General features: G+C 45.6%; 1 long non-coding RNA gene across 1 annotated transcript; it reads right to left on the bottom strand.

Moving 5' to 3' along the window:
• Nucleotides 1-8,099: 8,099 nt before the first annotated feature.
• LOC129381209 (uncharacterized) lies at nucleotides 8,100-16,434 on the bottom strand. Its single transcript, XR_011892299.1, has 3 exons — nucleotides 16,238-16,434; nucleotides 11,319-11,389; nucleotides 8,100-8,242 (listed from the first exon to the last, which is right to left on the bottom strand). It is a non-coding gene; the product is annotated as an uncharacterized lncRNA (long non-coding RNA).
• Between the last annotated feature and the right edge of the window lie 1,418 nt (nucleotides 16,435-17,852).

The following is a 17,852-nucleotide window of genomic DNA, read 5'->3' as shown; positions in this document are numbered from 1 at the left end:
GAAAGGACTTTTTTTATCGTCGAGCCAAAAGCATTTAGTGGTAGAAGAATGCTATTGCCGTGCTTGCATATGTGGTGCAATTTCCTTTATGAAACTCGGTATTGAATGCATGCAAGACGTCGTGGCCATAAGGGAGTTGACCACGCAAGATTCTGCAATGTTGGCGTCTTCGGGGTATCATTACGCTCCATTACATACCTCGTGCAGAACAAGATATTGTTCGAAGCGAAAATGAACATGTCCGTTTCTTCAGCGCGCAAACCTTAACCGAATATATTTGCTGCATCATCAAATAATATGCGCATTAGATGCTTCACAATGTTCTTGCTCTTTTTCATCTGTTACGAGCAGCAGACATAGCCCGTTGTAGACGAGGAGAAAGAAAAAGTGAGAGGACGTATTTCAGACGAGGTATTAGAAATTTTTTTTTGAAACCCTGCAGAAGGTGTTGACCTGCTATGATTCATACATGCGTCTCAACGACGTACTCGCATTTCAGAAGCCGGTTATCCGAATCCTATTTGAGGACTCCTGTAGATGAAGGTGTTAAGGAAATACAGGCTAAAAGCAAAGTATTTTTATCAGCTCATTGCGAAAAAAAAATTGTTCATGCTCCTGGAATCTCGAGTATATGCAAGTATGAAATGGCTTCCAGAAAGGAAGACTGGTTGAATTATGACGTTTACTCAATACCTTCTTAACCCTCATAACCCTTCGCGGCTCGCCCCACGCTGCCAGCCTGGCCACGCAGCGTCGCGCAATCTTTTGGAGGCGGCGGAAAATCCGCGCCGCGTTACTCACGGGCCTCTGCCTTTGAAAACACAGGTAACCATATTTCAGCGCCGAAAATGAGTTCATTGTGTGGGGTGCTGTATTTCTGTTGTCAACGTCGCCATTCAAACTGACGAAGTAATCTTCAGCGTACAAGAAATTGCAACTTGAGGGATGTTGTAAGCAGGAAAGAGTATGAAATAGGAGTGAGTGATTGAAAACTTTATTCAAGATGTTCGGCGAATTTGGCGGAGAGGAGCTATAACCAGCCCAATCTAGGTGGCGGCCCGAGACGTTTGACACGGGTGGTATCCTCGGCGTGCCGGACGCCCCAAAGTTGATCGGCGAGGTCGTGGCTGAGAAGGGCGACCTCCCATAGCGCCCAGTGGTTGGAGACTGACATGTGTACCCCTTTCACCTGGGAGACTTTCTGCTCGCTACCGTTGGAATCGGAAGAAAAATATATTTAACTTCTTCGCGCAGTAACTAGTCTATGTATTGCGGTCCTGTGCAGGGAGTTGAAGGCAGGAGACTGCATTTTTAAAATTTTGACTGGTTCCTCGGATGATTTCGTTTTGATCACCCAACGATGCCCAATTGTTCTCGTTTTGTTCTCGCCCCATTCACCTCCCATTCTCGTCTTGATTTACTGGGTAACGGCGTTGGAGTTTTGTTCAACGTCTGCTGAAAGTTGCCAAAAACGGGAGCTGCATGTATTGTGTGCATGTGTGCGTGTGTGTGTGCGTGTAGAAAAAGATGAAGAGAGGAAAGGAGAAGGCGGGAGGGGCCAAGCCTAGTTGCTCGGGTAGGCAGTGTCGCAACACACCAACGCCTGCTGATGCAGACGCCCCTGCGGGGCTACGTGTATTTCATGCTTCAAGCGGCTCTCATTCCATACATCCCTGTGTAGGCCATCGACAGACTACACGACAACAGTAAAATCTGGCAGATCCCACGCCTTGTGGGAGCCGATGTTATGCGAAGCAGTGTGGGCGTAGCCTACAAAGTTGATGATGCGACTGTGAGAGCACTAAAATGTCCCTTAACGATAAGATATCCATTAACGTTACACCTATCATTCTTCTTTCCGCAAGGAGCTATGGAAAGAAGAATGATAGGTGTAACGTTAAGGGATAAGAAAAGAGCAGATTGGGTGAGGGATCAAACGCGAGTTAATCACATCTTAGTTGAAATCAAGAAAAAGAAATGGGCATGGGCAGTACATGTAATGAGGAGTGAAGATAACCGGTAATCATTACGGGTTACGGACTGGATTCCAAGGGAAGGGAAGCGTAGTAGGGGGGGGGGGGGCAGAAAGTTAGGTGGGCGGATGAGATTAAGAAGTTTGCAGGGACGACATGGCCACAATTAGTACATGATCGGGGTTGTTGGAGAAGTATGGGAGAGGCCTTTGCCCTGCAGTGGGCGTAACCAGGCTGATGATGATGATAAAGATGTAGGCGGATGTTTGATGACCTATATGAGACACATGTCATGAATTTCACTCATGACATGACCATTCAATTACAGGAGAGCTGTTTAGCGGTAGTTCCCCCAGGATCGTGTCCGCATGGAAACACAAAATCCCGAATACCCGCAGCGGAGGTTAGGCAGGCGTTAAGGACTCTCCATGCCTGGGCCAATCCCGAAGATAGTGCAATGCCGGGTCAACCCGCTGTAGCGGTGCAGTTCGCCATTAAGGGGCCCACATACACAGCCTCCTTGGTCATCCTTCACAGATTGGAAGGGCAGCGAGTTTTTATGTTCGTCATACACTCTTAAACTATACCAATTTTGGTACATACCAAGACGTAGGCGGCTGTTTCATGACGTACATGACATTCGTGTCATGATATCCAAATTATGCCCTATCATTGATGTTGCTGATACGTTCTAGACATATGCCAATTTTTGTGCCTACCAAGTTAACGAAACGAAGATGAGAGCACTAAGACCTAAGCGGCTGTGTGATCACTTACGCTAGACGCATGCCATGATATTCATGTCACGACCGATTACTTATGTTCGTCATACAGTCTTTCATGCTAGCTTATTTTTAGTTAACGAAACGACCATGAGACCTTCAAGGCGTTTGACAGACAGACAGACAGACAGAGAGACAGACAGACAGACAGACAGAAAGACAGACAGACAGACAGACAGACAGACAGACAGACAGCCAGACAGCCAGACAGCCAGACAGCCAGACAGCCAGACAGCCAGACAGCCAGACAGCCAGACACACACACACACACTGTCAGAGTAGCAAAGTTTGACAAAAAATGCTTTGCATTTAAAAGATTATTCATTGCGCATATGTAAAGCCGTGTTGCAGTCCTATTATCTTGGAAAGCAACGAAGAAGTGATAATTTGCGAGGCAATGACACCTAACTGTGCAACAGAGAGCATAAATGTACGTTAAAAGTGGGGAGAGTATAGTTAGGTATGCAAGTGTTGTAACTAGGGACACATCTTTCTGAACTTCCCAGAAATTGTGTGAAATTAAAAAAAAAGGAAAGCACGATATTTAGTAGTAATAATTACGGTGGAATCTTCCTCATGACGACCAACGATGATAGGGCAGTTAGCATTAAGCTAATGTAGGGACAGACCGCAAAACTGAATACACGTTCATTTACAATGTGAAAGGGAGGGGAGAATAGTAAGAACGCTAATCGCGTCTTCGCATACCATAAAGAAAATTTAAATAACCGCGGCTTGCCAACCTCCGGTACTAAAGATTTCAGTTTTAGCATCTCTGAATTTTAATGAACTATAGCATTGTTGCATACGGGAATACTTAAGTCAAATTCATTTTCGAAGGTTTGTACTTGTATGAGTGGCACCGTTAAAATCGCCACTAGTATCACTCAGATCAGGGAAGGAGGTTGCGCAGGTACTGGGAGAACGAAAAATGCTTGAAGTAAGCAAGCAGTGCTAATGTCTTCATGTCGTGGACTTTCTTGATACCAAAGCGCTGCAATTTCGAGGTGGTGGTACACTTATAAAAGGCCGCTGAGTACTGTTCTTGTTAATATGGGCAGAGGGTTAGAGGTTGTTAAAGTTTCAGAAGCCTATAGTTGGGTTAGTTTGGTTAGATTCATGGTCTCAGAGCTTAAGTAACTTGCCCCCAATTTTGAATCGCATTTCGCGACATTTTCATTAAAGTTCAAAGTTGTGTATGCTGTTGTTCCACGGCTAGTTAGAAGCTAGAGCTTCAATATAAATTTTCTTGGGTAGCCCCAAATCATATGCCGTAATTTCCGCAGTCAGCCGTAGCAGGATACGTCGGTTGCTTGTAGCATGCTACTCTTGAGCGATTCTTCCTTGTAGTACCGTTCTGCTCCTCCGGTATATCCATCTGAAACACAGCCCTAAGTGCAGACCTTGCTCTGCATTCGTGTCACATCATTAAACTGCGATTCTGGGATATTATGGGCCGAAATCTTAGGAATAATCTGGTCACTTGGAGCTCGTCAACGTGCGCCCAATGTACTGTACACATGTCTTTTTGTATTTTGCTGCGATAGAAATGCAGCCGCCGCTACCACCACTTTACCCATTGACGCTGCGCTTAGTCGCGCAGTGGCAAAGCCACAAGCAACCACGGTTGGTATCTAAGCAATATCTGTCAACAAAGTTGAACGGGTTTAAGAGAAAAATTATGGTGCCAGCACGACGAACAGATTCTGTTTGACAAATAAAAATTGAGATCAATGGTGAAGCGCCCATTTTAATTGCTACTGCATTGATGACTGCGTAAAATGTACAGGCTGGGCTTCTGCCCCGATCTCCTGGGAAGTGCCTTTGCACTTCACTCATGTGAGATTAAATGTATTCAAACATAGGTTCTGTATGAATTTGCACGCATCTGCACAAATTTATTACTAAGGAGAGTGATAAGGCGCCTCCTGCGGAAACCGACTTGGCGGCTTTAGTGAAGCGCGTCTTCATGTGCAATAAATGCACCACTGCAACGGTGGACGTAGGGCATCTCCCCTAAATTTGTTGTAAATGTGAATGACCATCGCCTACGTACCGTTGAGGTTGTACGTCTGGTCGGCTATCGGCCTGTGCTGCGCGTTCCGCTGGCAACGCCAGGCGTCGTCAGAACAGCTGCAAATTAAAAAAAGTATTGGTATGAGATACTTACAGCTGTGACAAAAAGTTGAAATTATCTTTTATTATAAGCATGTTCCGAGAAACCAAAGTTCTGTTTGGTAATCGAGCTGGTTGCAGTGTTTCGGTCTAACTCAGAGCCCTTACAACGGGTCAGCCGGAGGCCTTGGTGATGAAAACGATCCGCATCATCGAGGCACTATAAGTAGCCGATTGATACTTTTTGGCCCCGTAATCAGGGCGAGTTCCCGTTAGGCATTTGTAAACGCTTTAGGAAGTTCGTGTCACTACACTCCACGTTGTTTGCGACAGAATTTTAAGAATGTTCATTGTTTTTTCTTTTGCATTTCATTTCAAGGTACTTAAGGACTGAGTGTCTAACTGTGATATAGAGCACAGAACTCTTGCTGCGTAGGCGGTATCCACAGTAGATGTTCTCTTCTCTTAATCTTGCCCCCTCCCTTTTTCCCCTCCACAAGTGCAGGGTAGCCCACCGGGCTCATTGCTGGGTAACCTCAATGCCTATCATTTACCCTATCTCTTTCTCAGGCCTAGAATAAAGGTTAACTTCGTGCCTAAAATGCTGCCTTAAAATTTAGTGCTCTCTATTCACAGGTAAGTTTTGCTCATGCACCTAAATATGGGAGACCCGAACGACGCCTCTATTTCTTGAAAAAAAGCAAGGAGAGGCTTCTCAAGAAATGTGGCTTAAATCAATTCTGTGCTGATGTTGACGCTTTGGCCAAGCCAATTTCAACTTGTCTTTCGTAGAATGCAAGGTCACACGAGTTAAATCCAATCGGCAAGTCATCAACGTCAATGGATTAAATCATAAGTTGTGGAATCAATGAACTTGCTAAATTCATTTTTCACAACAACAATGATACAACTAAGTCGTCCACACCCTGGTAACCCAGTATTCTCGATGAATGACCTGGACGGAATATCGCCAGCACTAATATGGTACGTTAGGTTCGATAAACAACTTTCTACTACATTAAGCATGTTGCCCCGAATGCCCATTTCCGAGAGATGTCGCAAACTTCCGTAAGTCAAGCGTTTTTGATATCAAAATACAATGACAGAAATAACTGTTTTTAAGCAAAAGGTTTACGTATGTAAGACAATCCGCACGAGGTGGTCAGTTGTGGATCGGCTGTCTTTAAAGCATCATTCATAAACGTCAAGTAGTCTGTCCCATTCAAGAAAGTAATAGCCCACAATTGATCATATTTTGGAATAGATTGAACGAGCAGCTTCATGACGCCTAGGCCACTAACTTGCCATAGAAGATGTATCCTAGCCCTGTTTCAACATGGAGATAAATAGCCTCTTTCCGTGCTATGGAAATTTATATTGTTGCCCACATGGTGTTCAAAACTGGCGAGAGAAATATGCATATCAGCGTGAATGTGTTTTATTATTGCGTACGTTGTCTGATCCGTTGCCGGAGCAGACTTCTCACGAGTTATTTAGGACATTCAACTCTAGGTAGGGCATGAGTGTATATGTTGCTATGCTGATGTCTTTCGAGGAGAGGGCTTTATCTCAAGCTGAAGAATTTCGGCTCGTTATCAATAACGACCAAACGACAATAAGAGACAATAAGAGACAACGACAATAAGAGACAAAACTACAGCGAGAATCTCCCCAAAGGGGGCTATGTGCATTTTCATCTCGAAATACTATGTGGGTTTCCGGAAGTTCATCCATAAGGCTCTGAAACTGTTTCGCGAATTTGGTGGTTGGGAGGTATGCAAATGGAGGTGATTTTGACCAGCCTGTCGAGCAGCAGGGTTTGGACAGTAAAAGCTTCAAAGGCCGTTCTGAGTTGTAATTGATGGCAGGGAATTTTTTTACTATTATAGCCACACCACCTGACGAGGTGAGACCATCGTCGCGGTCTCTTAAAAATCACATTCCCTAGGAAAGTGTGTGTGTAGATATTACGTGTGTTTCCTGAACACACATAGCTTTTAAGAATTGATAAATTATGGGGTTTTACGTGCCAAAGCCACGATTTGATTATGAGGCACGCCGTAGTGGGGAACTCGGGAATAATTTGGTCTACCAGGGGCTCCTTAACGTGCACCTAAATCTGAGCACACGAGTGCTTTCTCATTTTGCCCCCATCAAAATGCAGCTGCCGTGGTAAGAATTAATTCCCGTGATCTTGTGCTTAGCAGCCGAACACCATAGCCACTACGCAACCGCAGCGCTTCGCAGCACTTTTGCACTTAGTTTCTAAATGGGCTGTTTGACATCATATAAATTGTGTAGAAGTCTCCTTACATTCCTCTGCAATATTAATGTGTACATATTGCACAATACATTTGTGCTGCCTGTCTAATATAAGACAGCTAACATAGTTTACAGAGTCCTTTTGGTTGCATATGACGCAGGGTCACTGTGGATTATACGGCTCGAAGGGAAACGGTGGTGCCGTTCGACTAGTAATCGTGTTCAACACCATTCTTGGAAGTGTTGGTTTGGCAACGCCTCGCCTTGAGGGACAGTATCTTGAAATGCCACAAACCTAGAAGTTGATGAGGTTTTCTTGGATGGCGGAGCAACGCTTGGCTGAACTGCCGAAGGGGCTTGTTGCCCAACATTGGCCACATTCTTCGAGGTGAAGGTTGCTGCGGCACTGTCCCTTTATACATCACATCAGCCTACCCTATTGTATAGAGAAATGAGACGCGTCTTCTTGCGCCCTTGAAATGTCTTCACGCGCCTTTGAAATGTCTTCACGCGCCTTTGAAATGTCTTCACGCGCCTTTGAAATGTCTTCACGCGCCTTTGAAATGTCTTCACGCGCCTTTGAAATGTCTTCACGCGTCTTTGAAATGTCTTCACGCGTCTTTGAAATGTCTTCACGCGTCTTTGAAATGTCTTCACGCGTCTTTGAAATGTCTTCACGCGTCTTTGAAATGTCTTCACGCGTCTTTGAAATGTCTTCACGCGTCTTTGAAATGTCTTCACGCGTCTTTGAAATGTCTTCACGCGTCTTTGAAATGTCTTCACGCGTCTTTGAAATGTCTTCACGCGTCTTTGAAACCTCTTCACGCGTCCTTGAAGTAGACATTTTCTTTTGCTTTTAGAGTAATCTATTTCGCTATTTTCTATGTGGCATAAAATCGGAAGTGAGAGGCCCGGTCGCCGTCGCAGTTTGCCCAATGGCTGCGTTGCTTTATGTCAAGAATTATTTCGATATGTTTGCTCACCTCGGGGTGTCTCTCATAGTGGAGGTTTGTTGCTCGATGCCAGCGTGGCTCGTTCTGGGCCAGGCGTGATCGGCACTAGCGGAGGACACCAAAGGTGCGTAGTTCGTGCTTCCGCTGTCAGTGGCATCTGCACCGAACAAAATAAACAGCAGAGGTTTACTCGTCGCTGCGAACAGGTCATTCAAAGAGCATGAAAAATAAATGGTGGCATGCAAAACGGTTTAGTAAGGCTTTAGGGATAAGGAAGGCTGGCTGCTATGTTGGCGTGTGCAGTGCGCTTTTTCTTTCCGGAATTCTGGAATTCGGAGCTCATTGCATGCAAAAGATTCACATTGACGTAAGAGACCGTCACGTTAAAATTCATGGAATGTTGATTGTTCTAAAAATAAATACGCTGCAAACAATACAGCAGATTGGAACACGACCATTTGCTAAGCGAAAGACGACAGGTCGTGTTCTTTTAGTGCGCTACAAAGGTCAAACCTATCTTTCCAATTTCAAGCAAGCGATGTGTTCCATGCTTCATTAAGGTCGCAAAGAAACGTCTGTTAAATTCAATAAACAGGCTTTGGCACACGTCAAACTTGCTTTTACCAAGAAGGACGCGTTTTCATTATTGCAAAGCTGCTTAGTTAACAACGCGCAAAAGGAAACTTCAGCGCGGAGGCTTCTGTCTAAATACGTCGGAGCAGGGATATTTTTCTCGGTCACGCTTGCACCAGATTTGATGCAGGCTATCGAATGCGAAAAGAAATGTTGAAATCTTGTAACTGCCATAAACTAACCTATTGCTGAGATGGTGAGTGTCTTTATAAAAAGTATTGAATGTGCCAAAATTTGTAAAAAAAGAATATCAAGCTTGCAACTGTGTAATTGAGCAATAAAAACGATATAATTCTGGAATGAACATTGACTAGTACCCGTTAATCGAGAAAAATGATACGCAGCGGTCTGAACTTTACCACAATGTTATAGCTAGGACTTTTGAAAAATGCCCGGAAACATTTGTCATTTCTGTAAGTTGTAAATTCATCCATCAAACTCGGCTGCTTTAGATATTCTATATCTTGCGGTTCACAGGACTGCTATACTTGTTTTCGGATTAGAGTTACTAAACTGCGTAGGTTGTGTTTCAATTTCGGGGAACTTGCCAATTTCCGGTAATTTTCGCACACTACTGCAGTTACTAGAACATTCTCAAATGCAACGAACATCGTTCATGTCAGTCTAAGAGCTGTTAATCAAAGCATTTTGGCATTTTACATGTTGAGCATGAAAATCTGAAATGTCCCCCGAGCCGAAGCTTCCTATTAAAAACAAAATTGTTTCGAAAGCATGGGTGGTGCAGCGGAAGGATGGCTGCCGAATGATGTCACCAACCCTCATGCTGACACTCATTACTATTGTACCGCGATATCCACTAACTTATATATGTCAACGGGTTGTGGGCAGAAGTGCACCTACAGGTTCTGCATATCACCTATTCATTGTTAGCAGAAGACAGCCTCATCGGGTCCTGGACGAAGTAAAAGGTGACAGAACAAGCGTAAAAACTCCATTCAAGCTTGAATAGCCAGGAAAATAATGTCATGATGAGATAAATGCAAGCTTAAACCGACAGTGAACTATTCTTCAAGAGCCTGGCTATCCTATGGATATATTTACCTACGTCTGTCGCTGTAGTTTCTAAGAATGCATTTACAGTTAGCAGTGCATGTTTACCAACCAATTATAAACAAAAATGACTGTGATCCACTGCACGCCTGATTTTACTGATTAAAATAGGCCACCCAATGCACATATGTGAGGGTCGTGTTGCGGGAATCTGATAAGAAGGGAAAGACTTGCAGAATTACATGTTGACAGGGCAGTATCGTTAGATAAAGTAACAGCCGCAATCTCGCCACACTCCGGTTAACATAATGACCACGTGTTTTCCAGAATACTAATAAGGTGTGGCCGGTTTTTCGTAACGTAGAGAGCTGTCTTAAAGGTTTTCACCAGCTTTGGCTGTTGTAAATCCAAAACTACGGCTCGTAAATTAGGTGGTGGCTATCACGTGTGAAACGTATAAGCGGCAGCGTGGCAGGAAACATTTGCAATTTTCAACAGTAGGCCACATGCCCTTCATCTGGAAGGTGCTGAGCACGAGGTCGCGGGATCAAATCCCGGCTACGGAGGCCGCATTCCGATGGGGGCGAAATGCGAAAACACTCGTGTACTTCGATTTAGTTTCACGTTAAAGAACCCCAGGTGGTCAAAATTTCCGGAGTCCTCCACTACGGCGTGCCTCGTAATCAGAAAGTCGTTTTGGCACGTAAAACCCCATAATTTCTTTTTCATCTGGAAGGAGCCACGCTTTGAGAGAGCCGGTCAAGATCCCGCTAACAAGTGTATCTGAGCAATGCGAACTGCTTGCAACGACAACGACTACTGCATGGGAATTTGGTTCATCATCCAATGACGGAATTCCCACAAACCGATGTGCCGTACGGCAAAACCGTATCGGAATAAATAATAGAGCAGGGGCTCGTCACTTTAACAGGAGGGAGGCCCTTTGCGGAGAAGGCAAGGAAGCAACGCCGCTTGAGGACGCCATTCGAGGCAGAGAGGGAGACTGTCTAGAAGCAGTAACACTAGCCTGCTGACGGCACAGTAGCACGACAGCTCGATGTCAACTACCCTTTCCTATAACGAATGCACTTTATGAATTGTATTACTGAAACACTCCCTTGTCGGCGCATTGGCAATTTCCAGCGTATAATTTAAATTTGCAATGGCGCCCAGTAAGAGGCCCTGCAATGACAAGATCCTCTAGCAAGCATTTAGCGTGAAGAATAAAACGTGCGATTGGCTTGCTACGCATTGGTAAGCTCGTTACTCTGACCGCATTTCAACACGACGTGGAAGACATATCGAGACGCGTTCTTTGCCTTTACGAATGAATTCATCGCGCTGAAAATGAATTCATTCGAAACTTGAAGTATGTGGAATATGCGCAGTGTTGTCTCTGTTAGCACTCTATTCATCTGCATGAATATCACGATGACTGCAGAAGCAACAACCGACATGGTGACGCTAGTATGGTGTCGGTATGAACAATAATTGCACCGCCGTCATGATCGATCGAAATGCTGCCTCCTCAGGCTTTATTAAGCATGTCCGCGAGTGGTATCGATGGTTAAAGGCGATGCCGTACGTACCATTGACGTCAGTGGCATCGGTCTGGCGGTTCAACGCCTTCAACGCTTCATCGATGTACTCGTCAATATACCTGGAATGAGACAAATATTGGCTGTGGCTCGGTGCTCCTAGTTACGGCAGAATATACCTGAAGATTGTTTTTGTCAAACAGAATTTGGAACAAGGGTAGTGCTTCTTTGTTAATTAAGGCAAAACCTGTAATGCATTATTTTATCAAAAGTATAACTTGCTGACTGGCATATGTGAACGGCGCACTCCTAAATTGCGTAATTTCTTGAATCATGACATGGCGCATGAAATATAAGAAAACAGCGAATGATGCTAGAACCAAGTTAGAAAGATGCTAAGTTGCAATATTACGATATAATTATGTAGTGCCATCCCCTCGAAGGCGCCCATTTTAGACTACGTGCGTATAGCTCTACGACGTCATGCGAGTCAACTGGAAAGCGCTAGTCATACACATTGTGACAGCATGGCCGCACCATGAGTAGCGTGCGGAACTGGTGGACGAGAGCTTAAAATTATGCTTCGGGTAACGCAAGGTTATGTTAGGTTTGGCTTCATTATATTAACTCTCGTACAAGGGCCGTGCCAGTCGGCCGAATCAGTCACCCAGCCACGTCCGCAACAGCTGTGCCAGCGTGCGACCACGCATCTTAAGATTTGCAGTCGGCAACTGTTCTCGCCATTTCAGGATTAGGTTCGCACGCTGTGCCGAAGCGGCCGTTCGCAGTCGCGCCAAAATGGCGTGGTTGTCGCAGCGTCCCGGTAGTGCTTTCCGTTTTACCCTAACATGCCGTAAAAATTGTACACAGCGTTCACTCCAAAGATATATGACGGTTTTCTTCAAGCACACCTTTTATATTTCCTGAAAAACAAGTAACAGCAAAAAGTTCAGTAGTGTTCTCACTTGGTCACGCATCTCTTGCGTGGAGTGTGCTCACTCGACCGCCAATGGAAGGTTGACGTAGTGTTTTATTTACTTATATCCTTGTGTTTCACGTTTCAAAAGCCTGATCTCGCAGTGACGAACACTCGGACGGATCACGGAATTTAATTTCATCAGCTGGGCTTCGGTAATGCGCACGTAAATCCAAGTTACGGAGCCTTCTTGCGTTTCACATTCACTGGTGAAATGGCACTGCGTCTGGAATATTACCCGTGATGCCGAGCTAAGCAGCTCAACATCCCAGCCAATGGGCTACTGCTACAAGTGTGCGATGCCGTGATCAAACGCAAGCTAAATTTATATATATATATATATATATATATATATATATATATATATATACATATATATTGTTACGCTAGATGTTTATTTAGAGGGTGATGGTACTGCTTGAGTCTGGCAACGTGAACATCTTACGTCGCACATGAATGCCGATTACTTGCAGTCACTTTGGCGACGATATAGTTCACATCACTCAAGCGGCTGAGTATAAGGAATGGTGTGGTGTAAGTGGCTAAGAAACTTGCGGTACAATCCCTTTTTGTGAACGGGCGTCCACAAGCAAACATAACCACCGGCAGTAAAGCTGACGGGGATATGCCGCGCATCATAGCGAATCTTGATGTTGCCTTGTGAGGACAACGTCCTACGATTCGCCAGTCGACGTGCTTCCTCAGCACGACAGAGTTTCGGCGATGGAAGGATCTTCTTGGCACGATAACGGTAGCATAGTGTCCAGAAAGCTCTGGGGAGCGCTTGCGTACAGCAAAAAGAACGGCGCATATCCAATAACTTCGTGCTTGGCACTATTGTACGCGTACCTTACAAAAGGTAAGACGGCGTCACAGTTCTTGTGGTTAGCAGCGACATACATTGATAACATGTTGGTAAGGGTTCAATTCGACCGCTCCGTGAGGCCATTTGTTTGCGGGTGGTAAGGAGTGGAATGACGATATGCAGAACCTCAAAGCCGTAAAAGTTCTTCAACGACGTCGGCCTTGAATTGCCTTCCACAGTCACTGATGACAACCCGGGAAGCGCCGTGACGGAGTATGACGTGATGCAACAAAAATGAAGAGTCATCAGTTGCAGTGGCAGATGGAAGTGCCGCCGTTTTCGTGTAGTAGGTAAGGTAATCTGCGCAAACTCTAATCCAGCGGTAGCCAGATGACGTCTTTGAGAGCGGGCCAAGCAAGTCGATGCCGACTTTTTCAAAGAGTAACGTCGGTGACGTAACTGGTTACAAATAGCCTGGTGGAGCTCTCGTCGTTTGCTTGTGGCGCTGGCAAACAGCACAGCTGGCGACATACTGTTTCGTTGTTTTCCAGAGCTTGGGCCAGAAAAATCTGTCGAAGTCGGTGTAGTGTGCGTACAAAGCCAAGCTCCCGGACGTGATATCGTCATGCATGGAAGGAAGGACAGCAGGGCGCAGGTTTTCGGGCACAACTAGAAGCCATGGAGCACCATCAGCCAAGTAATTTTTTCTTGCAGAGCAAACCATTACGAAAAGTAAACGGTGTTGTTCCTGCTGGCTGATGTGCAGCGGCCCGTAGGGGTCTCCTCAAGGTAGGGTCGCAACGTTGCTCGCTCTCGAAGGTACTCAGGTCTGGAAAGTCGGAAGAGATAGAAACTAGGTAGTCATCGAAGTCATCATCCTCAGCTTGAGTGGGCGGCAAATTGAGAGGGGATAGGCAGTCAGCATCCGTGTGACAGCGTCCGCTCTTGTAGTTAATGGTAAAGCTGTACCCTTGAAGGCGCAACGCCCAGCGGGCCAACCGGCCTGACGGGTCACGCAGCCCAACAAGCCAACAAAGTGAATGATGGTCAGTCACTTTCGTGAATGCGCGGCCATGTAGATACGGACGGAACTTCTGAATGGCGAAGACGAGTGCTAGACACTCGAGTTCAGGAATGGTGTAATTTGTCTCTGCTTTTGTAAGTGCCCGACTAGCGTAGGCAATCAAATGCTCACGGCCACCGCAATGCTGAACAAGCACAGCGCCAACACCCACACCGCTGGTGTCAGTATGCAGCTAAGTTGACACCTCCGCATCAACATTCCGCAGGACTGGTCCAGAAGTCAACAAAAATTTTAGCTGTTGAAACGCCGCCTCGCAGACAGCACTCCACAAGTATGGAGTGTCTTTGCGAAGGAGTGACGTGAGAGGAGAGGGAAGCTGTGCGAAATTCTTGATAAAGCGCCCGAAATATGAGCAAAGGCCCAAAAAGCTTCGCAGATCTTTCACCGTGTGTGGCTGTTGGAAGTCGCGAACCACTGCTATTTTTTCAGGGTCTGGTCGTATGCCGTCTTTGTCGACCAGAAAGCCTAGTACGAGGACTTGACGCTCACCGAAATGACATTTCTTCGAGTTTAAAATAAGGCCAGATTGCTGGTGACAGTCAAGAATGACCCACAGGCGCTGATTATTCTCGTGAAATGTCCATGCCGTAGATAATGACGTCGTCTAAAAAGCACATGCAAATGTCTCTTGAGTCCGCGGAGCACGGTATTCATAAATCGCTCGAATGTCGCTGGAGCTTTGCATAAACCAAAGGGCATAATGTTGAACTCGAAGAGACCGTCAGGTGTCACGAAGGCTGTCTTCTCCTTGCCTGAAGGGTGCATGGGAATTTGCCAATATCCTGAACGTAAATCAACAGAAGAGAAGTGCGACGCGGAGTGGAGACAGTCGACGGCGCCATCTATTCGTGGTAGGGGGTACACGTCTTTGTTGTGACAGTGTTTAGGCGGCGATGGTCCGCACAGAATATCCATGAGTTGCCTTTCTTCTTGACTAGGATCGCAGGAGCAGCCCAAGGGCTACATGATTCCTGGATCATTCCTTTCTGTAACATTTCTTCGACCTGCTCGGCAATGACTGTTCTCTCTGAAGGCGGACTTTTCTCTCTGAAGGTGAAACGCGATAGGGCTTCTGAGGAATTGGCGTCGCTTGCCCTGTAGGCAAGCGGTGTTGCATACGAGACGCCGGTGGTGTGTGGGACACTCGTTGGCCTTGAGCAAATCAAACACTGTGGCGTAGCGAGCGAGAGCTGCTTCAAGCAGACACTGCTCACTAGAAGACAGCGACTTGTTAATCATGTGCTTAAAGCCAGGAGAATTATCAGGGTTGGAATCGGGGTGGGATTTCTTTTCGGCAGTTTACATTTCGACCAGTCCAACGCGGACAATGGCTTGTTCGGCAAAACTTGCCATTTCAGGTCCTAGCGGCAATCTTATGGATTGGGTTGAAACGTTCACTGTCCACAAACGAGCACAAACATCAATGATGACAACGAGGGCGCGAGGGACTATCACATTTTCTTGAGTGCATTGTTATAATCGGGCTCGGCTAAACCAAAACAACAACCTGTACGAGGGCGAGAAGTATTGACAGGTACAAACATTGTCGTCTGAAGGGGCTAACACACGTCTTGCGACACAGAGAACGTCGGCGGTATCACTAGTGTTACCTGTCATTGAAGTTCGCACGTCGCGGCGAAGAGAAATCGGGCCACTTCCACAATCCAAAGTTGCCCCCCACAAACGCAAGGAATCAATTCCTAAAGTAATGTCATGCGTTGTGCGTGCAAGCACAGTAAAATCACTTCTAAATGACTGGTCCCCTATCGTAACTCAAACAGAACGGACCCCAAGTGGGCGTAATAATATATACATATACATATATACATATACATATATATATATACATATACATATATATATATATATATATATATATATGTGTGTGTGTGTGTGTGTGTGTGTGTGTATACACTGTGATCGAAAAACAGGAGGCACTTCTCTTCATCGTGTACATAAAAAGCCGCAGCCACGCTGAACCTACGTCTTCCTCGAAAACGCCCACTTCCATGTGGAAATAAATGTGTAACGGTTAAAGTATGTATTAGAGGTTGTTTCTGCGGCTTATAATATCCAACGAAACTTTCATAAGCTGGAATACTCACGCAAGGTAATCGTCGCAAGTGCCTGAGGCTCCCTCGCCGCCTTCACAGCTTGTACGCGGGGTTGCTTCTTCGACGAAGGCAAACGCGGGAGGCGTGTATCCACTTTTTCGTTGTTCAGTCATGCCTGGTGACGACGCTCCGGAGCACTAGCGTCTTTCTGAGACAGAACGTTGCTGAATGATCAGGCATGCGCAGTGTGTGCCAAGGATGGAAGAACCAGTAAAACGGCGGGCATTTGGGCAACTCGAATGAAATCGTAAATCCATCTGAAAAAAAAAGACGATAGAGTGCGCTACTATGCCGACGCTAAAGTGCTAATATTTGAACACTAAAAGAGGCGCCCGAGTGACCCGCGCTGAATTGACACCGAATCATAAAAGCAAGTTTAAGTAATGTCCTAGCCCAGCCAAAAACTGTAGGCACTAACATGTGTCTTTTACAGTTTCTTTTTTTCAGGAGAAGTGCTAAGGCTTCCCCGGGAGATATTGGCAGTCGTGGCGCAAGTAATGGATACATAGAATGAGCCAAAAACAACACGACGTTTTTAGGTGGGTGAATCAGAAAGTCTTTTCCCCTATATTTTAGGCCAAATTAGGCTGATAAATGTGAAGAGAAGATATGTGAAGTCAACATTGGCTTTATCCATGGGCGTGTAGCTCTTCGAGCGACGATGGAATTTAGACATCCAAGGCACGCATAAGTGACGTCAGTGCTCTCCGTTAGCACAGGATTGCTCCTGCTCGCTTCAGTGTGTTTTTGGTTGTACATAGAGCCTTCACGTAATTCGACAGGACGGTTTCTTGCCAAAATGCCTCATCCCAAAAATCTTTTCCACCCAGCTGACTTCGAGGAACATAAGCGTAAGCGCCCCGAGGCCGCTTGCAGTCATGCGGCTCAGTCTCCACAGACCCTTCTTGCCGCCCTAAAATGAAAATTATTTACCGAATGTAAACGATAGGTGCTACGAACCGACAAGCGACGTTAGTCCAATTTAATAAAATATTTCACATACAACAACCACCCTGTAGTTCCTGCTGCACATGTGACCAGCCGGCACCCCTTTACAGTGGTCACCGTTTTCGCTCCAGAAAGTAATATGGGTTATGGCTGCCAGAATTTCTTTCTTCTAGTAGGACAGGCCCTGCCGCCAATTTGTATCGTCATCGACGAGGCACTGCTGCGTGAAGGGCAAACGTCTTGCGCAATGAATGGTCGTTTCTCATGTGATTACGTCACCATATTATTCTACTAGACAATCATAATCTCTCCATATCATCAGAGGAACAATCCTGAACGGAATTGCAAAATCTTGATGTCTGAACCATGCAGACAGCACCACATTTCTCAGCGGTCTCTTGCGGTACAAATTTAATGCTTGATAGACGCACCTGCCGTAGGAAGAAAAATTTGAAAATACGTGCATGCCTATCGTGGAAAAGAGAAGAAATTTCTTGCGGCAACTAAAACTGATAGAGCATCGAAGTCGACTACACGCGGGAATTCTGTAGGTCAGCCTCAATAAGTGAATATACAGGTACATTTAGCGAGCATTGTTCGATTAGGTCGTTTTGCGGTAAGAACCAAACAATTGCCTCAGTAAATGCCCTCTTTGGTG

This window comes from Dermacentor andersoni, chromosome 1, assembly GCF_023375885.2.
Source record: "Dermacentor andersoni chromosome 1, qqDerAnde1_hic_scaffold, whole genome shotgun sequence".
NCBI classification, from domain to species: domain Eukaryota; kingdom Metazoa; phylum Arthropoda; class Arachnida; order Ixodida; family Ixodidae; genus Dermacentor; species Dermacentor andersoni.
The sequence above is the reverse complement of the archived record's forward strand: the minus strand, read 5'-3'. Positions and strand labels throughout refer to the sequence as shown.